The sequence below is a fragment of the Salmo trutta genome, chromosome 22 (assembly GCF_901001165.1).
Source record: "Salmo trutta chromosome 22, fSalTru1.1, whole genome shotgun sequence".
In the NCBI taxonomy this organism is placed as follows: Eukaryota; Metazoa; Chordata; class Actinopteri; order Salmoniformes; family Salmonidae; genus Salmo; species Salmo trutta.
Window position 1 is genome coordinate 25,539,918 of NC_042978.1, and position 17,308 is coordinate 25,557,225.

General features: G+C 42.5%; 1 protein-coding gene across 4 annotated transcripts in view; it reads left to right on the forward strand.

Annotated features, from left to right (window-relative positions):
* The first annotated feature begins 230 nt into the window (after positions 1-230).
* The window catches only part of ralgps2 (Ral GEF with PH domain and SH3 binding motif 2), a 137,960-nt gene continuing 120,882 nt past the window's right edge, over positions 231-17,308 (forward strand). For 2 of the 4 annotated variants that reach the window (XM_029707408.1, XM_029707407.1), the window contains exon 1: positions 233-400. The gene's annotated coding sequence lies outside the window, so the exon portion shown is untranslated. Of the gene's footprint in view, positions 401-17,308 lie in introns of all 4 variants that reach the window. The other 2 variants (XM_029707413.1, XM_029707414.1) reach the window with 2 other exon arrangements.

The window sequence follows — 17,308 nt, forward strand, 5'->3', positions numbered from 1 at the left end:
ACACTTTAGCTGCTTACCAAGAAGACAATGTTCCTGAGTGGGCGAGTTACAGTTTTTACTTAAATCTACTTGAAAATGTATGGCAAGACCTGGAAATGGTTGTCTAGCAATTAGCCACAAGCAATTTGACAGAGCTTGAATAATTTTGAAAAGAATCATGGACAAATGCTGTACAATCCATGTGTGAAAAGCTGACTTTGAAAAAGCTTGTAGCACCAGAAAAGGCGAGGGCGGGTGAACTAGCTAAACCCCTCCTATTTGCCCGTGTCCGCTCAACCCTCATTCAAAACAGATCACAGCTGTTGCAAAGCACACCGCCTTTAGGAGCTTCTGAAATCTGCTGCCACAACGAAACGAGTGTTTCACCCGAAAAGAGGGACCTGGCACCCATCTCAGTGTGGTGAGTGTTCTATGTCTGTTTTCGTAAGCTACTTTAGGTGTAGCAGCTTCCCTGAATATAAATCATTTGCGCGGAAGATTAGCTAACGTTAGCAACTGGACTAACGTAAGCTTTCTATTTTGAAGGTTAAAGTAAAGAGTTTTGAGTTGAATAGTAGTATCTGTCGCAGTAAGTAAGTATCTAACTAGCTAGTTCTCGCCCTCAATGTCTTATACAATGTTCGTGTTTGTCTTGTCACACAGTAGTCAACGTTTTTTTTGCCAAGTTAGCTAGCTAGCCTGTGACCTAACTAGTTAGCAACCGCCATCTAAATCTCGTTGCAATTTGTGCTTTGTAGGTTAGCCAGTTAGCTTGTTAACGGTGATTTGCGCGTGTTGTCCCCGGCGTGCTGTTAGCGGTTAGCTAATGACCACTGAAACGGCCTCGTAGCTTTGCTCGGGACTCAGAACCCGCCCAGATCCGGGGAGGGTATTGGGTGGGGCGTTCGTTGGGGTTTTATTCACACCCTTGGAGTTAAGCACGAAAACTAGTTATCGTTTTATTTGTTGTTCACGCCTGCTACGTTAGGTTACTGCTGTGGGAGGATAGTCTGAAAAGCCACAACACTTTGTTTAGGGCGATGCAAAGGCCTTTAGTTTATACACGTGTAAGAATCATCAACCTAGTCAGACAGCCGTTCCAATACGAATTGATTAATATTTAATGGCGGGTTGGCATCAACATCGTGGTGTCTGCCTCTATTGGTAGGATATGTCGGCATCAGTGTTTCTCTCGATAGCTAGCGCTACAGCAATGTACCAGTTAAAAAGCATGACCGTGGGTCAATATAATTGATTCCAAAGGGTGATAGTGTTCGTTGGCTAATTAATATATTATTTGTAATGCACAGTCAAGGACATCTTATGTCCCACATCATTAGCTATATGAGCCATGTTTCAATGTTGCCTTAATTATATTTATATATTGCTAGCCAATAGTCACTGGCTGGGCAAAGCCAGGGAGACTACATAGCAACACATTTCAGTCAAGCCTACACAGGCCATGCAGGCCAAATTCCGTTTACCCAGTAATAACCATGCCTTCATCTACTCGCCTTTTCATCGAAAAGGACCCATGTGCACCAACATATGGATTTCATAGTAGCATATCAAATTGGGTGTCAAATGAAGGCTAGATCTATATTACTGGGAAATTAAGATGTAGATGGATTATTAAAAAAAAAAATCGAAGGTAAAAATGTACCATTAGTAAAGACTTGATTTCTGAATAAACAGACACAGAAGGGTTTTCAGAGAAGATTGACCAGAACGCCTTAAGGTATCAGAAATGTATCAAAACATAATGTTAATGTAAAGACCCTTGCCTATCATTATCAGCACTTACATTTTTTTTTTTTACTTTAGAAGTTGTTTATCTGATGTAAATGTAGGAAATATTTCCTTGTACCTTTTAATTCCGTTACCAAAAACCCATATGTTTAAGATCATTTCTCATTTCTCTCCCTCATGAGGAGGATAATGACATTTCAGAAGTAACAAGAAATGGTAGACCTACCAATTAGTTAGTGATTTTACTTATTTATATGAATTAAGTGATTAAAACTCATAATTCCATTACTGGTAACAAAAATATTAATGGATTTACTGCAACTGAATTGGTTACATTGGGAAATCATAATAGTCACAAACCATAGTTGGGTCACTTGCAACTGTCCTCCCATCCACTGGCATACTGTTATGTTCCTCATAACGGTTGTCTTTCTGTTGTCTGGTGGTCAAACGAGTAGTTTTAAAACAGTCTGGACAACCCCTTCTCTCTCACGCTCCAGTTAATGTCACCTCTCCCAGCTCTTACTGACACTTATCCATGAGCCCCCTTTCCATTTGCTTTAACCAGCATCACCCAACTGACGTCGAAAAGTACTTGAAATTTGGCCAGTCCACTCTGGCCGTGATGTTAATGTCCACAGACGGACCAGACTGGACCAAATCTGGACCTGTCATAGACGTATGTTTCACAAGTTTGGACAGCAGAGCCTCTACTGCTGTGCTGTATTGTACTACGCTGTATGTTATTGTGCTCTGCTGTGATGTCCAAACTTGTGAAATATGACATTTTCTATCCATAATTATGCATTTCTGTGTAGCACAGATCAGGAACCCATGATGTAATTCCATTAACGGGTGTAAATCCACTTCACTTACACTTAAGTAAGCATTTCACCGTTAGTCTAAACATGTTGTTTATGAAGCATGTGACAAATACAATTTGATTTGTAGTTCAATAACCAAAAGGTTATTTTCAAACTCAAGCTGCCATGTCATTGCTGACACCTCTTTTTTTCTGCAGACATCTTTCAATCTGAATTCGAAGATATTTTAAGAAAGTGTTTGGATAACGTGGTCGCATAAAAACCTGAGCGAGATTTTACCGTAATTTCATTACCAAAATGTTCAACTGCACAGTTCTTCTACTAAATTAGTTTTTGTACATTTATTTGTGTGGAGAAAGGAGTTGTCATGTTAGAGTTCAGAAATCTGCAATTTAAACCTTTTCACCTGCATTTTCTATTGAAATTCAAGTGTTTTCTTTTGCTTCAATAGAGTTATCAGGGGCATGCAACTATACTTTTCCTTGACAGAAAATACATTTGTGCAACACATTTGGCAGAAAAAAAATCTTTATTCATTGGGCTCCCAAGTGGCGCTGCGGTGTAAGCCACTGCATCTCAGTACACGAGGCATCACTACAGACCCTGGTTTGATTCCAGGCTGTATCACAACAGGCCAAGATTGGGAGTCCCATAGGGCAGCACACAATTGGCCCAGCGTTGTCTGGGTTAAGGTTTGGCTGCGGTAGGTCGTCAATGTAAATAAGAATTTGTTCTCAACTGACTTGCCTAGTTTAAATAAAGGTTAAAAAATAAATTAATCAGATGACCACAGAAGTGAATGTTACTTGGCCAGCAGCCACACAAGTAAATGGGCCTACAATAAAAAAGCATGGTCTTTTTTCCAAGAACGATGTATGGTCATCATTTCTGTTTATCATAGAAAGAATGTAGCCAGCTACATTTCCTAACTTAGTCTTTCCATTTACCAGAGAAAAGTAGACTGCACTGAGAAAAGTAGTGGAGAAAGTAGCAACACAGCGCTCTGACTGATCTGCTGATAGAATGCCCTTTCCTGAATTCTCATCAATGGAGGAGTGAAACTGAAACAGTATTAATCTGAGCAGAAATTACAATAAGAATGATTTTAGATCTGCTTTTACAAAATGCAGCAAGATATTTCTTATGCAATTTATGTTTCTATGTGAAACGTGACCCCTGATAATAATAATTTGGTATATTCCTATTTGTCTGGTTTGACACATTTTACTAATGTATATGATACATGTGTGAAAGGGAAATGTATTTCTTGCTTATCCCAAGTCCCCCTGAGACACCATTAGGGAGTGGGGTCACGGCCAAGGTCAGCCATTATCAAAGGCGACCCTTGAGCAAGTGGGCTTGCTCATCGGCACATCAACAGATTGTTCACCTTGTCGGCTCTGGGATTCGAACTAGCAACCTTTCGGTTACTGGCCCAACACTAACTGCTAGGCTACCTGCTGACCCCCGTTTACAGTAACAATAGAGTAGACAAACTGTGTTAGATGAGTAAAGGGTTTGTGTAAAGATGGAAAATGTCCTTTAGGCCACACCATGTTAAATAGCCCACCTGCTAAAGTGTTCACTGTATATAAAAAATGAAGACGTGCAGTTAAACAGTGTTCCACTCCCTGGGTAAGGATAGAGTTGTTTGGTGTGAGGCTGAGGTTTGGTCTCAAATATGAAAAATAAAAATCTAACTTTTGGTCAAAGTGAATGAGATGTTGGTTGTTTACAGAAGAAGTGATCCATAGTTCCCATATCTTTGAGAGACAATCAGAATGGGCTTTAATATTCTCCTGTTTGTTTCTGCTCCCATTAACGAGAGCGTCAAACTGAATGTCGTGATAGTTTGTTAACACAACAGAGTGAGCATCTGGCAGAAGGCTAATCCACAGTTACTGTGCTGCTGCCCGCAGGTCTGTTTGCCAGCTGCCATTCTGTTTCTATCTGTAATTATAAGTGTTGGTTTGACACAGGATTATTACTGCTAAAGCTTTCTGTTTTGCTGGCCAGTGCTGGTCTCATGCAGAAGGTGGCTGCTATATAGTGTACACTGTGTACAGTATAGTCAGAGCAGACACATTGGTCGCACTCAGAGATTTGATCAAGCTTAGTAAATTAAAGTTTCACCGGAATCTCTTTATCTTGCGTCAGTGTCTCATCATTTAAACTGACTTGTTTGCTTGAATTGGCCTTTTTCCGATCACATTTTTGCACACTCCCGTGTGCGTGCTACAAGACGTGCATCAGACTCAATGTCTGCGCCCTGGTCTGTCTCAGGTTTCTGGGTTTTGTCCCTTGTCGGAGGGACTTTCTCAAGTACTTTACGTGTCCTCCTGGTCCATGTGTGTCTGTCTGTGTCTCTGTAATCTTTTAAATTAAGATGGAGGCTGGCTTGCCTATGATGGCTTTAGCCCAATCATCTGTTGTGACTGAATGGTAATAGTGATGATAAAGATTCAGTCAGCCAGGGAGAAGGTAGAGTCCATCCTGATCCTGTATTCTCTACCAGGCAGTGCGACTGACTATAGATGGGTTAGCGGACAACATCACAAACGATGCACGCTTTTCAACGGGGCAGTAGTCCATGAGTTGTTGTGATTCTGCATGACCAGATGGCAACAAACAGTAGTTTCACCTAGTTCTTGATACCAACTGTGACTGTATTTGAGATAAGTGCTCATTGTGCACATTTTGACTTAATATAGTTTACATGTTGTCAACAATCTAAGCCATCCCTGTCTATCTTGCCCCGTAGTTTTGCGAGTGTTTGGTTTTGTTGCTAAACAACCAATCTGTCTATTGGCTGGGGACGGGGCAGCCTTATGAGACTGACTAGACACATTGCAGAGTAGGCATACAGATGACTGACTGAAGACATTAGGGTTATCTTCATCCTACTCAGTCTGTTCCTTCTGGGCTGTGTCATTAAGTCTAACTAGACTCAATGGTCCAACAGCAGACGGTTTCTCTCGCTATCTCTCCGTCTTCGTCTGTCTATTCCACTGATTGACGCTGCCTGTCCCTCCCGTCGCCCAAGTAACGTCTGGTGTCAGGTAAAGACAGAGAACTCACAAAGCACCTCTCTTGTTTCCTTGTGATCCTACAATGTTCCATCATGTCACTTTAAACCCCGTCTTGGGTTTTGGACTATTCATATCTGTGGGAGACTGGGAGGTTGTGTGACTGGGTGTCTGATGGTGCTGGCTGCCTACTGAAGTGGGTGTCGGTATTGATAACGCCTGACTGAATGAAGGGGTGTGTGTGCGTGCAAATGTGTGGACCGGAATGTGTCACTGTGATAGCAGAAGGTTACGTCTGTTCTGTGCCCATGCCCTGTGGTCGAGGGCCCATAGGGTCCTGTACCAGTCTGTCTGCCAGCTTAGCCATTGGGCTGTCACTCAGGAGTATGTCTATCGACTTTCACTTCCAGATATCACAGTAGGGTGGGGACTAATCCCGGTTTACATTGAGCAATGACAGACCAGTCTTTGAGCAAGTAGGACAGTCTGTCGGCTTTGGTGAAGAGCCCAGGGTACTAGCTTCCTTCCTATGTCAGCAAGACAAAGGAGCTGATCGTGGACTACAGGAAATGTAAGGGTGAGCGCACCCCCATCAATGGAGCTGTGGGTCAAGAGCTTGAAGTTCCTCGGCGTCCACATCACTAAGCAATTAACATGGTCCACACAGTTGTGAAGTGAGCACGACAGCTCCTCTTCCTTCTCAGGAGGCTGAAAAGATTTGGCATGGCACCTCAGATCCTCAAAGTTCTACAGCTGCACCATTGAGATCATCTTGCCTGGCTGCATCACAGCCTGGTACGGATACTGCAAGGCACCCGACCGCAAGGCTCTATAGAGGGTGGTGAGTACGGCCCACTACATCACTGGGGCAGAGCTCCCTGCCATCCCGGACCTCTATATCAGGCTGCGTCAGTGGAAGGCCCAAAAAATTGTCAGACTCCAGCCACCCAAGGCATAGACTGTTCTCTCTGCTACCGCACGGCAACGATACCGATGCACCAAGTCTGGAACCAACAGGACCCTGAACAGCTTCTACTTCCAAGCCATAAGACTGCTAAATAGCTAATCAAATGTCTACCTGCTGCTGCCTTAATTATCCTGTTGCTTAGTCACTTTAACCCTACATATGTACATACTGTACAGTGCCTTCAGAAAGTATTCACATCTCTTGACTTATTCCACATTTGTTTGTGTTACAGCATGCATTAAAAATGTGATTCAATTGAGATTTTGTCACTGGCCTACATGCAATACCCAATAATGTCAAAGTGGAAATATGTTTTTTTTTTTCAAAAATGTTTTCAAATGAAAAGCTTAAATGTCTTAAGTCATGTATTCAAACCCTTTTGTTATGGCAAGCCTAAGTCATTTCAGGATTACAAATTTGCTTAAGTCACATAATGGGTTGCATGGACTCACTTTTTGCAAAGTTTTTTTTTAATGAGTATCTCATGTCTGAACCCAGGGCCTAAAATGTATATATTGTTTTGGTCCTCCAGCCCCTGTAGCATGTAGATAATTTTTATTTTTTATATATTTTTCACACTAAATATAGTTGGAGCCATAAATACATTAAAAAACAAGTTTTTAAATAAGATGACCATGTTTTGTAATGTTTCTAAAACAATGTGGTGTATTGATCAATTACATTTTTTTTGTTGTGACCTGAGTCTTTTAATCAAAAATATCAGAGACCACATGTTCAGCTTCCTCTTTAAGTGTGGGAGGTTACCGTGTGTGATTTGGGATCTGACTAGGTCGTCTCCTTCGCTATCAGTTGAAGGAGCAGACTCAAACTAACGTTGGAAAAACAATAGAGCTTGTGAACCTAACAATGTAAATTGCTAAGGAAAACAACAACAGTCTCACTTTGTAGACTACTGAGTAAATTATACCAACTTTTATGCCTGTGCATGCGCAGCGCCTCCAAAAATGTATCCATCAGCACTTCACTCATTGCACACAGCTCACCTGCGCGAGGTGGGATATAGGATTTGTATTTCTTCGTGCAATTAGCATCTATGAAACAAAACAGCAGAAATACTTTGAAAACAGCTGTGCTCATACTTTTGACTTTATATTTACAAATGTAATATTTGCTCTGTACAGCCTTGCAAATTGACCACTGGCTGATGAAATGGACATTCTTAACCGCCCCCTCCTGTACTCCCAATTCACTCATGACTGCACGGCCAGGCATGACTCCAACACCATTTAAGTTTGCTGATGACACAACAGTGGTAGTAGGCCTGATCAACGACGAGACGGCATATAGGGAGGTCAGAAACCTGGCTGTGTGGTGCAAGGACAACAACCTCTCCCTCAACGTGATCAAGACAAAGGAGATGATTGGGGACTACAGGAAAAGGAGGACCGAGCACGCCCCCATTCTCATTGATGGGGCTGCAGTGGAGCAGGTTGAGAGCTTCAAGTTCGTTGGTGTCCACATCACCAACAAACCAACATAGTCCAAGCACACCAAGACAGTTGTGAAGAAGGCATGACAAAACCTATTCCCCCTCAGGAGACTGAAAATATTTGGCATGTGTCCTCAGATCCTCAAAAGGTTCTACAGCTGCACCATCGAGAGCATCCTGACTGGTTGCATCACTGCCTGGTATGGCAACTGCTGGGCCTCCGACCGCAAGGCACTACAGAGGGTAGTGCGTGCATTCTAGTACATCTGGGACAGAGCTTCTTACAATTCAGGACCTCTATACCAGGCGGTGTCAGAGGAAGGCCATACAAATTGTCAGACTCCTGCCACCCTAGTCATAGACTGTTCTCTCTGCTACGGCAAGGCAAGAGGCTAACCGGTGCCCCCGCACATTGGCTCTGTACCTGTACCCCCAGTATATAGCCTTGCTATTGTTATTTTACTGCTGCTCTTTAATTATTTTTCCTTTTTTTCCCCCCTTATTTTTTCCTTATCTAATTTATACTTTGCATATTTTTCATAACTGCATTGTTGGTTAATGGCTTGTAAGTAAGCATTTCACTGTAAGGTCTACACCGGTTGTATTTGGCGCATGTGACAATTTGATTTTGATACCTAAATTGACCTGTATTTGGCGGGTATTAATTTTATGCCCTGTCTGTACCCCACACATACAATTGTAAGGTTGAACAGTGAATTTCAAACACAGATTCGAACAGGGAGGTTTTCCAATGCCTTGCAAAGAAGGGCACCTATTAGAACACACATTGAATATCCCTTTGAGCATGGTGAAATTGTTAAGTACACTTTGGATGGTGTATCAATGCACCCAATCACAACAAAGATGCAAGCATCCATCCTAACTCTGCCAGAGAAGGAGGAAACCGCTCAGGGATTTACCATGAGGCCAATGGTGACTTTAAAATAGTCACATGGCTGTTATAGGAGCACTTAAGGATGGCTCAACATTGTAGATACACCACAATACTAACCTAAATGACAGTGAAAAAATGAAGCCTGTGCAGAAGGAAAAACAAAAAACACGCAATCATTTGAACTCTGTCCTGAATACAAAGCATTATGTTTGGGGCAAATACAACACATCACTGAGTACCACTCTTAATATTTTCAAGCATGGTGGTGAATGCATCATGTTATGGGTATGCTTGTCATCGGCAATGACTAGGGATTTATTTGTTATTTTTTTTATATATATAAAAAATGGAATGGCGCCAAGCACAGGCAAAAAAAAGGTCAGCATTTTCAGCAGGACAATAACTTAAAACACAAAGCCAAATATACCAAGGAGTCTTAGTAAGCAACAACATTGAATGTTCATGAGTGGCCTAGTTACAGTTTTGACTTAAATCGGCTTGAATATCTATGGCAAGACTTGAAAATGTGTGTCGATCAACAACCAACTTGACAGCGCTTGAAGAATTTGAAAAAGAATGTGCAAATATTGTTCAATCCAGGTGTGCGAAACTCTTAGACTTAGCCAGAAACTCAACACTGCAAAGGTGATTCTAACATGTATTGAATATTTATGTGAATTGGAGATGTCTATTTCATTTGCACACAAAAAAACTAACATATTTTCACTTTGTCATTATTTTGTGTGTGTGGATGGGTCAGAAATCTATTTAATCCATTTAAAATTCAGACTGTAACACAACAAAATGTGTAATGCCAAGAGGTATGAATACTTTCTGAAGGCACCGTAGCTACCTCTATTACCTCGTACCCTGGCATACCTAGGTGTCTGGTTAGACTGTAAACTCTTCTTCCAGACTCATATTAAGCACCTCCAATCCAAAATTAAGTTTAGAATCTGCTTCCTATTTCGCAACAAAGCATCCTTCACTCATGCTGCCAAACATACCCTCGTAAAACTGACCATCCTACCGATCCTCGACTTCGGCGATGTCATTTACAAAATAGCCTCCAACACTCTACTCAGCAAACTGGATGCAGTCCATCAGTGCCATCTGTTTTGTTATCAAAGCCCCATATACTACCCACCACTGCGACCTGTATGCTCTCGTTGGCTGGTCCTCGCTACATATTCGTCGCCAAACCCACTGACTCCAGGTCATCTATAAGGCGGCGCTTTACCTAGCAAATACTTATCTCAGCTCACTGGTCCCCATTGCGACACCCACCTGTAGCACACGCTCCAGCAGGTATATTTCACTGGTCATCCCCAAAGCCAACACCTCCTTTGGCTGCCTTTCCTTCCAGTTCTCTGCTGCCAATGACTGGAACGAATTGCAAAATTCATCAGCTGACAGCATCAGCTGTCAGCGCAGCTTACCGATAGCTGTAGCTCTACACAGCCCATCTGTAAATGGCCCATCCAACTACCTACCTCATTCCGTTTTTGTTTTTCTGCTCTTTTGCTCACCAGTATTTCTACTTGCACATCTATCACTCCAGTGTTAATTGCTAAATTGTAATTACTTCGCCACTATGGCCTATATGTATTGCCTTACACTCCTTACTTCATTTGCACACACTGTATACAGATTTTTCTATTGTATTATTGACTGTGCGTTTGTTTTGCCTATGTGTAACTCTGTTACATAACCCTGTATATAGCCATGTTATTTTTTTGACTTGTCATTGCTATTCGTTATTTACTTACAACCTCATGCTAATCGCATTATCCTACGTTAGCTTAACTGTCCCGTGGACGGGACATCGATCCCGAAGAAGTTTTAACCAATTTTAGTTTTTAATTCGGGGCCGATAGACAAGTTCCTTACTTTCTTCCACTTGCCTCATCCATTTTTGTGGTAATGCTGCAATTACAGTATAGGCTTAATGCCAATCATGTTTTGACAAATATATAATGGAGGATAATTAATATTAACGTCTAAAGGCTTTATTCTGTCGCACTGTTCGTTCAGATGGGTGAGAAAAGCCAGAGCCTGTTGCGCACCACAACATCACTGCAGTCTACATTTTGCAACTATTTAACCGTAAACGTAATTGTTTAAAACCTGGCTGTTCTTAGCCAAATTCCTACCATAGGAATGCAGAGGGAATTATTTTATAAACCCTTCCTCATATGCCATTGAAACCAGTAGGTTATTTCTCTCATGTCCTATTGGTTTTCAAATAACTTTTTCATTGTCCAGCAGCCGTGGACACAATCTTAGTCATATTAGCCAGTTGTTGCATCCATGCCAGTTGTTGCATCCTGTATCTTCCCTCATTCTAAAGGATATTTTTTTAGCCAATTGCATTTGGGAACATTTGCATGTATAGCCTACTGCGGCGCACACGTTCACTGCTTATGTGAAGAAGTAATAATTCATGAACATTTTTAAGCTAAACCTTCAGCTCTGTTGCAGAAGCCTCATTGGTTTTAAAAGTATTGTTGATGTACAGTGGTTGTATGAATTTGGAATCTATCATCCCGCAACTGTCCCAGAGTCTGTTTTGGATTATTTATTTCTGACACAGAATGACATGCTGACCAATGGATAATGTTGGGTAACTATGGGGAATAGTAGATTGACATGGGCTAATGCTCTTTCTATTCTCTACTCATCTTGTTGGCAGAGAAAAAGTAAATGTCACCAGTTCTTCTAACTTCTTCAATATGCGCCTCGGAATTTGATGAGGACATGCACTGTTGCATCCCTGAAGTATCGGTCTTCACTTGTAGGCCTTCTTCGGAGCTGCGATGCCTGAGGACACGATCACATGACGTGCATTGGCTAATAAGAATTGAGATCTGGGAGAGCCATTTGAGTGATGGGTGCTTCGGAGCAGGGCGATTGGCAGCTGGGAGAAGGGAATTATAATTATTATATTCAGTCCAAAGACGTAATGGCCACTTTGGCTGCAAGGCATGGATTTTCTTTATTTTTATGGGCACTACTGCCGTGGGGAATTTCGAGGCCAGGTAAGTAATCATTTCACTGTGAGTCTACACAGCATGTAACAAATAACTATTTTATTTGTGTAGAAATGAACCTGGGTTTAAACATTTATTTTCCCCCAAAGAGAACCAAACCAGGAATACTACTCCTGTGTCTTTATCATTAGAGACACTCTTGGCTTGCCCAGATTTCCCTTTTAGAGCCTCTGCTTACCCTGTGAGTGAAGTGCACCTTTTTGAAGTGAACTGGAAGCCCTTTTCTCCAGATTTTCTTTGTTGTACTACTCTACTCAGCCTCCCTGGCCTGTGTAGGAGGGGTCAGTTATAACATTAATGTGTGTGCTCTGTCTAGATTATCTTCACACCCCAAAGAGCACACAGACACACAGTTGGGAGGGGACCTGACCAAGATGTTGTGTAACATGTTTTACATCCTGATGGGCACATGTCTAGCAAGGGACTCTCCAGGGACTCTCCAGGGATCTGTGATGCCACAGTCCACACAGAGGAGAACACTTTGTTCACACTAAAGACCAATGGGTGGAAGTATAACAATCACTTTACTGGGCATTACTTACTCACTGCACTGACCTCAGCCTGGGCTCTGAAACGCAGACCACCGTGAAAACCCCCAGTGGGAGAAAAAACACTTGGGATTGAAAACAGTTTAGCTTACTCCTGTATTGACACTTTAATCCCCCTCCTTCTAGAACCCATGAAGGCCTTACCATGGGTAGTAACCACCCAGCCCTCTGTCACCCTGCAGTGATGAGGCCTGTTGTGTGTCTGGTCCCTGTGGCTCGGCTCAGCCCTGCTGGCCTGTCTGGGTGAGCTGAGCTGTTAGCTGGTTGTGTCATGGAAAGCTGTGAATTGGTCCAGAGCCCTGAGAGAGGATCATCAGATAAAAGCTCACTGTCTGCCCTATAGCCAAGCAGGACGCACGCATGTGTACACACTACACTTTATCTTCTTCTTCCCTTTTGATATCCTCTCAGGTTTACTATGGGCCTGTGATTTTGAAGAAAACGTGCAGGTTAAATAGACACTTACCTCTGTTCCTTCCCACGCTTTCTATCTGCCTGTTGGGTATAGACATGCAGTGAATGTTGATGGTGTGTCAGAAACTTGAGATGACCTATGTGTCACTGAGATTCATTCTGAATGGAGGGAGACGAGATGGCAGACGTGTCTATCACAGGCATGACCACTGCGTGTGTGCCTTCCCTGTAGCTCAGTTGGTAGAGCATGGTGTTTGCAACACCAGGGTTGTGGGTTCGATTCCCACGGGGGGCCGGCACAGAAAAAATGTATCCATTCACTACTGTAAGTCGCTCTGGGTAAGAGCGTCTGCTAAAAGACTAAAATGTAATGTAAATGTGAGTGCTTCCTCTACAACTGAGGCAGGTTTGGACATGCTGTTCCACTTTCTCAGAGAGGAACGTTTTCTGGAAGTTTCTTTAGTATCCTTTTTTATTCCTTTTCTATTTTGCCATATTTTTAACCGAGTTCTGAACCTACAGTGCATTCAGAAAGTATTCAGACCCCTTGACTATATCCACATTTTGTTGCAGTCTTATTTTAAAATGGATTTCAAATGAAGATCTACATTATTCTACACAGAACCCCATTATGACAAAGTGAAAACAGGTTGATTTTGTTGCACATTTTATTAATAATAAAAACCAAATTATTTACATAAGTATTCAGACTGTGAGACTTGAAATTGAGCTCAGGTGCATCTTGTTTCCATTGATCATCCTTGATGGTTCTACAACTTGATTGGAGTCCACCTGTGGTAAATTCAATTGATTGGACATGATTTGGAAGGGCACAGACCTGTCTATATAAGATCCCACAGTTGACAGTGCATGTCAGAGCAAAACCAAGCCATGAGGTCGAAGGAATTGTCCGTAGATCTCCGAGACAGGATTGTGTCGAGGCACAGATCTGGGGAATGGTACCAAAACATTTCTGCAGCATTGACGGTCCCCAAGAACACAGTGGCCTCCATCATTCTTAAATGGAAGAAGTTTGGATACACCAAGACTCTTCCTAGAGCTGGCCGCCCGGCCAAACTGAGCAATCGGGGTGAGAAGGGGCTTGGTCAGGGAGGTGACCATGAACCCGGTGGTCACTGACAGAGCTCCAGAGTTCCTCTGTGGAGATGGGAGAACCTTCCAGAAGGACAACCATCTCTGCAGCACTTCACCAATCAGGCCAGATGGAAGCCTCTCAGTAAAAGGCATATGAAAGCCCTCTTGGAGTTTGCCGAAAGGCACTTAAAGGACTGACCATGAGAAACAGGAATTCTAAAAACCTGTTTTTGCTTTGTCACAATGGGGTATTGTGTGTAGATTGAGGGGGGGAAATGTTTAAATAATTTTAGAATAAGGCTGTAAAAAAATGTCAAGGGGTGTGAATACTTTCCGAATGCATTGTATATACATTTTACATTAGTTATCTTGTTTTTAATCCCACCCTTCAGCTCCACTCAACCCCTCCCATCTACAGTGGGGAGAACAAGTATTTGATACACTGCTGATTTTTGCAGGTTTTCCTACTTACAAAGCATGTAGAGGTCTGTAATTTTTATCATAGGTACACTTCAACTGTGAGAGACGGAATCTAAAACAAAAATCCAGAAAATCACATTGTATGATTTAAGTAATTCATTTGCATTTTATTGCATGACATACGTATTTGATACATCAGAAAAGCAGAACTTAATATTTGGTACAGAAACCTGTTTGCAATTACAGAGATCATACATTTCCTGTAGTTCTTGACCAGGTTTGCACACACTGCAGCAGGGATTTTGGCCCACTCCTCCATACAGACCTTCTCCAGATCCTTCCGGTTTCGGGGCTGTCGCTGGGCAATATGGACTTTCAGCTCCCTCCAAAGATGTTCTATTGGGTTCAGGTCTGGAGACTGGCTAGGCCACTCCAGGACCTTGAGATGCTTCTTACGGAGCCACTCCTTAGTTGCCCTGGCTGTGTGTTTCGGGTCGTTGTCGTGGCTGGGTATTCCAGCATGACCCATCTTCAATGCTCTTACTGAGGGAAGGAGGTTGTTGGCCAAGATCTCGCGATACATGGCCCCATCCATCCTCAATACGGTGCAGTCGTCCTGTCCCCTTTGCAGAAAAGCATCCCCAAAGAATGATGTTTCCACCTCCATGCTTAACGGTTGGGATGGTGTTCTTGGGGTTGTACTCATCCTTCTTCCTCCTCCAAACACGGCGAGTGGAGTTTAGACCCAAAAGCTCTATTTTTGTCTCATCAGACCACATAACCTTCTCCCATTTGCCAATGACCATCTGGGTGATCCAGAGGAGGAAACTTCAGACGGGCCTGGACATGCGCTGACTTGAGCAGGGGGACCTTGCGTGCGCTGCAGGATTTTAATCCATGACGGCGTAGTGTGTTACTAATGATTTTCTTTGAGACTGTGGTCCCAGCTCTCTTCAGGTCATTGACCAGGTCCTGCCGTGTAGTTCTGGGCTGATCCTTCACCTTCCTCATGATCATTGATGCCCCACGAGGTGAGATCTTGCATGGAGCCCCAGACCGAGGGTGATTGACCGTCATCTTGAACTTCATCGTCCATTTTCTAATAATTGCGCCAACAGTTGTTACCTTCTCACCAAGCTGCTTGCCTATTGTTTTGTAGCCCATCCCAGCCTTGTGCAGGTCTACAATTTTATCCCTGATGTCCTTACACAGCTCTCTGGTCTTGGCCATTGTGGAGAGGTTGGAGTCTGTTTGATTGAGTGTGTGGACAGGTGTCTTTTATACATGTAACGAGTTCAAACAGGTGCAGTTAATACAGGTAATGAGTGGAGAACAGGTGGGTATCTTAAAGAAAAACTAACAGGTCTGTGAGAGCCGGAATTCTTACTGGTTGGTAGGTGATCAAATACTTATGTCATGCAATAAAATGAAAATTAATTACTTAAAAATCATACAATGTGATTTTCTGGATTTTTGTTTTAGATTCCTTCTCTCACAGTTGAAGTGTACCTATGATAAAGATTACAGACCTCTACATGCTTTGTAAGTAGGAAAACCTACAAAATCGGCAGTGTATCTCTGAACACCATTTTTTTAAATTTCTGTTTGCCAAATATTTTTCAACTTCTTTAGTTTCCTTTGTGTGAAAGTGGGAGGGGATGCCGGGAGACACTGGTGGAAACAATGCCATGCCTATTTAAAAAAAAAAAATTCAATAGAAATTAATGTTTGGAAGGCCATGAATCCTGTATGTACTTGTCTTCTGTGAGGAGGAAAATACATTGATACTGTGTGCGTGTGGCCCCTGGCCATGTTGCTCTGTAGGAGAGGGGGCCCAGAGAGAGGTTTGAGCAGCTCTTTCAGGGAGGGAGAGTGAGGGGATGAGAGGTGTGTAGCGGTTGAAGAGATGCAGCTGTTTGTTCAGGCCGCAGCTGTTGCTCCTCTTCCATTAGACAGTGGCTCTTACACACACACACACACACACACACACACACACACACACACACACACTCTGACAGAAGCATACAATGTAACATTGTTCTGTTCTTTGTGGGAAAGAAGAAAGGATCAATCCATCATGACTGTGTGATGGAAAAATAACAGCCCATATATACTGCCTCCCTCTGCTCTGCCTGCTTTTATTCCAATGAGCGGGGACTACTGCTCTCGCTCCTCTTCCTGTTCTCCCCTTTTCTCAGAGGTTTTATACAGATCCTCTTTCATCTGTGTGAGCATGCATGAGCATTTGGGTGTCAGGCTTTGTTCCTTTCCAGCGTGCAATGTGCACTCTGACCCAGTGAACTCTGAGAGCAAACACTTTTGTGTGTCTGTGTTCCTCTCCACTGACCAGCTTATTATTATTATTATTATTATTATTATAATAATAATAATAATAATAATAATAATAATACCCCTTTCATACACAGACCCAAATCCCAGTCATTTACCATGCCTGCTTATTTTTTGTTGTTGGTATATCTGAAAAAGGGGTCGGGGGTAAAAAAAAACATGGCAAATGAAAAGCCACCTAAAGACCTAGTCATGATTCCTTCATTTTCAGACTTGTAGCCAGAATTCAGGTATTGGGTCTGTGAATGGTTCTCTGCTTTTTTTTTTTTTGTTGCAGGTAAATTCATTAACAATTCCATTGTTAACACATCCCTAATTTAAAATGCAAAAAGCCCCCATGGTTTAACAATGGCCCCCACCCATCCCAATTTGCCAGTTATACACTGATATGGATAAAATAAGTATATCTGCAAGAAAGTGGTAAATAAAGGGGTCATTAACATTGCCTTAGGTTCTTCACAGGTAATATACCTCATCTGTCTGAAATGGGTATAGACATGGCCAGGCTAAACCATGTGGACAGTGTTGCTCCGCTGGTGTCC